Below are 6000 nucleotides of genomic sequence, written 5' to 3' on the forward strand. Positions count from 1 at the left end.
ATTTTAATAATAAATTGGTCACACACAGAGACCATGAGTTGGAATTTTCACGCTGTAATGCTGTGTTCTCCTCTCTCTCTTCAAAGATGAAAATGAAAGAAGATCCTAATTGATCAGGACCAGGCCCGGATTGGCTAATCGGGAGGACTGGGAGAATTCCCCATAAGCCGGTCCGTTTTTTGGCCGTGAGGGCAGGTGTCCCTAGCTGCTTGCACTCTCAGCGGTCGCACTTTTTTTCATGTATTTATTTATTTATTTGACCATAGGCTCTCTCTTTTTATTCATTATTTTTGGCCGCAGTTCCGCTCTTTTTATTTATTTGCTCAAAGCCGCGTGAAATTAATTATGAGAGAAAAAGATTAAAGAATCAATAGCCTGTACTGTAATACTGTGGTCAAAAGAGTCTTGCAGGTAACAGTGAAATGCTTATTTTTTATTCCAATCACACTAGCATTGCAAGGCCATTGTGGTCCTGATGTCAGCATGTTGCGTTTCAACGCTGCTGACCCAAATTTGAACCTATATATATATATATATATATATATATATATATATATATATATATATATATATATATATATATATATATATATATATATATATTTTTTTTTTTTTTTTTTTTTTTTTACATTTTTAGTGTTAGGACATGTAATACTGTTTGGGTTATTTATGTAAGTGTACATATTTTATTTTTATTTTTTTTGTGTGACCACCGTTACAAAGAACTTAATATCTATAAAGAATTTTGCACAGAATATATATTCAGATATTGCAGGAAAGGATGTTTTAAAGAATAGTGTTGGAGATTTAGCTACCCTTTAATGTTCTCATATTTATGAAAAACATTTGAAGTTCTAAAGCTGCTGTTTCCTTGAAAAATACGTAATAGTGTCATTAGAAACTGAATTGGAAATGACGATATTTTAATATAGTAGGTCGTGAACTGAGGTGGGCCGGTCTAAGGCTTTAAACTCCAAAGCTAAAAACAAGTCCCACTCCGACCCTGATCAGGAGCAGCCATTTGCATTGCAACCAGTGTTCTTTAACCATTTACTACAATCTGTCTTAATATTGCATACTTTGTCATAAAGTGGTCTGTGCTGTGAGATGAAGTGGATTAATTTGTCACGTCATTTAGAAATTTTACATCAAATTGATGTCCAGTAGACATCCACTCATTGATGCCCCTTTGACCACCAAAATAAAGACACAAAAAGTATTATAAATTCAGAAAATTTGGTCCCACTTGATATTAACTTAACTATTAGGTGCTTACACTTAAAATAATAATTATAATGTACTTATTGTGTAAATGCATGTTTTACATTGTACTCTTGATTGATTAAATACCTGCATGTAATTACATATGTAATCAATTTCTGTAATCACATCTTACACCTTAACAGACCCTTAAACTTACCCATACTACGATGTCTCTCACTCTACCCGTATCCCACCTCATGACCACAAGAAGTGTTCTGCAATACATTATGAACACAGTATGTACATCTGTTTCATGCAACTACATAGTAGTTAAGGTCACTTAATATAAAGTGGGACCAAAAAGTTGTATTTATCTGTAAGCTTAAATTCGAATTTACTAATGTACACTGGATTTTGCACCCGCTGCCAATGTTATCGCTTGATTGAATAGGAGTTATCAGTGGTTATCAGCTGATAGATATGGGTCAGAAGGGGCCTTCTGCATCTACTGGTAGGCTCAAAATGCTGCTATCATCCATCCACGTAGTTAATCGGCTATTAAAGAAGACTCTAGATCCAGATCTGTTTTTATATTACTGTGATGGTTGGGTTTGGGGTTGGGGAAGACGTTAATAAAATACAATTGGGAATGGGAAATTTAATCAATTGTAACGGGGAGACTGACACGGAGGGATCCATTATGCAGTATTTATTAGTCACACTTTCGCTCAAACAATCAACACGCACAAAGGTGCGAACAAACAACAACAACAGTAATAAAGGTCTTAGGGCTGGCGGCTGACAGACAGAGAGTGATTTACCAGGCATGGGTCAGAGGCAGGCGGCGTGATTCAGAGTCCGTGTATCAGGCTTGGGTCGAGGGCTGGACAGCGAGTATCAGAGTCCGTGTAACAGGCTTGGGTCGTGGGCAGGCAGAAGGCAAAGCAGAGTCAGAAACGGGCTGGAGTAATACACTGGAGATCAGGCAGGATATAACGCTCAGTAATGTTGGCCGGGGCTGAACAAGACTTCGCAAAGACTGAGTGTTTGAGTGCGGCTTATAAAGGGTACGTGGGTCATTAACGGGATTCAGTTCAGGTGTGCTAGATCAGTGTAAGTGGATGATGTAATGCTTAGAAGTCCGGAGATGGTGGCCTCTGCTGGCCAGCGAGGGGAGTGACTGGGACCGAGTCGGTGACATAAATAAAATTCTTGTTAACTTCTGGCCTCAGCTGTATGTAATATATAGCTGATTAACCATGTGGATACATGATAACAGCCTTCTGAGCCTACTAGTAGGTGCAGAAGGCCCCTACTGGCCTATATCTACCAGCTGATAACCACTATATAACCGTCATACCGGCCTTGTAGCGTTTGTTTTAAAGATGAAATCCTCTGGCTACATAATTTGCACTCTCCAGAAATGTAGACAGGGGTACATATTCACAGTGAGCCTGAGTTGATATTAGATCAAAATATATAAATATTTTAAAAGATACAATACCACACTTTTCTGAATCTTCCGGTATATGTATCAAAATTTTCACATCATTTCAAACTTTCAGACTAGGCTTTTTCAAGCCAACCTTAAAGTTTTGCTGGCCAAACTTCTTTATTATTATTTTTTTTTAGTGTAAAGAAATTAAACTCTTTGAAAATATTAATTGAATATATAAATCTCAAATTTGCCAGTGTCTTTTTTCAGTTATAAGTGCTAAATGTAGTAAATGCTGTCAACCAGCAGTAATTATACGCTTAGCACTTTAGAGAAACCACCATGCTGCAACTTTATTTATGGGATTTTCCTATCAATAGCCCTTGAGTGATGCGGTTCACATGTAAAGCTGGCCTCTACTTGAGGCCCGAGCAGGTTGGATTAACAACACATGCAATTTCTTTTATTCGCTCAACAACTAAGTCATTTCCTCTTGACTTCTTTTGAAAATCCTCACTGGTCTGGAATTGGGTCCAAGTCTCGAGGACCCCCGGTTCTGTCCTGCTTTCATGTGACTCCAGGCAGTTCATAACACAAATAAATAAAGGAGGAAAACAGCAGATGCATGGCTAGAGGCCGGTCAGGCTACTGCACGACAAGCCAGACATCTGTAGATCAGTCACAGTAATCAATCAGGCCATGCTGGTTATCAAGAGATCCTAAAGTCTGCTATTTTGACATTTGGAACATAACATAAAGATACTGGTCTAGTCTATGTCAACAATGCAGTTTAATGCAAATAATACGTTTATTAACAGTGTTTTTAGGAAAATTAACATTGTACTTATGTATTTACCTACTTGCCTACTTACTGTACATACTTACCTACTTGCCTAATTGTTTACTTACCTTCTTGCTTACCTACTTACTTATGTACTTACCCGACTTACCTACATACCTATTTACTTACCTACTTGCTTACCTACCTCTGTACTTACTTGGTTATCTACCTACTTACTGACTGTACCTACTTACTTGCTTACCTACTTACTTAAGTACTTACCTACTTGATAACCTACTTGCTTGCTTGCTAACATACATTCAGTATCTACATGTGCTTACCTACTTACTTAATTACTTACTTGCCTACTTAATCACTTACTTACCCACTTACTTATCTACCAATTTATTGATCTACTTGCGTACATACTTACCTACTTACTTAGCTACTTACTTAGCTACTTACTTATGTACCTATAAACTTGCTTACTTACAAACCTACTTACTTATTTACCTACTTACCTACCTATACTTAGCTACTTGTTTACGAACCCACTTACTTATTTACCTACTTGCTTACTGACTTACTGACATACCTACTAACTTAGGTACTTGCATACCCACTTACGTACGTACTTATTTATTTACATAATTATTTACCTACTTACTTAGCTACTTAATTATCTACCTACCTACTTATTTACCTACCTACTTACTTACTTACCTACTTACTTACTTACCTAATAAAAAACCTACACTAATTATTTACCGATTTACTTAGATACCTACGTATTTGCCTACTTACTCACCTACTAAACGACCAAGCTACTTAATTATGTACCTACTAACTTATTTACCTAACTACTTATCTACTTACTTAGGTATTTCCGCACATACTTACCTACCTACTTATTTACTTACCTATCTACCTACTTACCTAACTACCTAAATACTTCCCTACTTCCCTACTTACTTCCCTACTCACTTTCCTAACTACTTATTTACTTACCTAACTACCTACTTACTTACCTATCTACCTAATTACTTACCTACTTATTTATCTACTTCCCTACTTACTTCCCTACTCACCTACCTACTTATTTACTTACCTACCTACCTACTTACTTACCTAACTACCTAATTACTTACCTACTTCCCTACTTACTTCCCTACTCACTTACCTACCTACTTATTTACTTACATACCAATCTAATTGCTTACCTAACTACCTAATTACTTACCTACTTACCTACTTACTTACTTACATAACTACCTAATTACTTACCTACTTCCCTACTCACTTACCTACCTACTTATTGACTTACTTACATACCTACTTACTTACTTGTCTATCTACTTACTAACATACTTATCTACTTACCTACTTACATTTTTGTATAGTTTTATAAAAAAAAAAAACTATACAAAAAAGTAGTATAGGATATTGTTTTTTTTAAATAAATGAATACCTTTTTTTAAAATACAGTTTTTCTCAGTCACTTTGGTGCATTTCTCACAACACTATTTACATTTGCACAACAGTTAATGCATTTCTCAAAACAATTAGTCATTTGTGAACAGCATAGCAGCGGTTTCTCATTCCGTCCAAACATATTGCAAATGCTTTTGGACATGCATCAATTGCTTTCGTAAAACTCTCTGCTGTTTATAACATTATCATTTGCTTATGTCATGTCAGTCAAAATTAAATAAACTTGTAAATCCTGAATAGTTATTCCATATAAAACTAATAGTCCTCATTTCATTACTTAAGTCATTACATACAAAAATGTTGAACTAGTTGTCAAAATCTGTCTAGCAAATTTTATTTTTTTAAAATTATCGTTATTTTCCTGAAAATGTCTTAAAAATTGAACAATTTTATGAATGATTTACAGACCTGTGTATGTTGTAGGTTCAGTTCCAATATGCACTGCAATATTGTTTACAGTTGTGCAGAGCTCAACCCAAAGGGAGTTTATGTTTGTTGTAAATAAGGCTGTGTATATTCTTTTGCACAATGCTGTGAATAAATTAAAATTGTAAAGAGCAAATGCAGTAAAAATGTAAAACATACATATTCAGTGTCTTGTACTCAGATACCTCACTAAATGCAGTGATGTCTAACTTTACTGTAGTTTTCAAATGAATGTGCAAATAGTATATAGTGCTGTCTTGAGCATTTTCAGGAAGTGTCACCAACATCTGACTTTTTTGCATTTGGAAGAAATGTACAGAGTAAACTGTCATAATGAAAACATGACAAAGCCAATTGGCTCTCTTGTTCACAAACAATGGTGTCAGCACTTTTAATTTTGATGACACTGACACTTTGGTGACATGAATACTTGCTTTTGAGGAATGAGCTATCCATTTTGAGCATGTGACGCACTTTTGCAGGTTATCAACTAGGTTTTGCAGTTTGCACTTATTGTTTTGAGAAATGCATTAACTGTTGTGCAGAAATGCACTAGTGTTGTGAAAAACGCACCAAAGCGACTGAGAAAAACTGTAAAATAAAATTGTGCTCACCAAATCTGCATTAGTTTAATGGAAAATACAGAAAAAAACTGCAATATTGT

Source organism: Danio rerio, chromosome 9 (genome assembly GCF_052040795.2).
Source record: "Danio rerio strain M-AB ecotype USA chromosome 9, GRCz13ab, whole genome shotgun sequence".
In the NCBI taxonomy this organism is placed as follows: domain Eukaryota; kingdom Metazoa; phylum Chordata; class Actinopteri; order Cypriniformes; family Danionidae; genus Danio; species Danio rerio.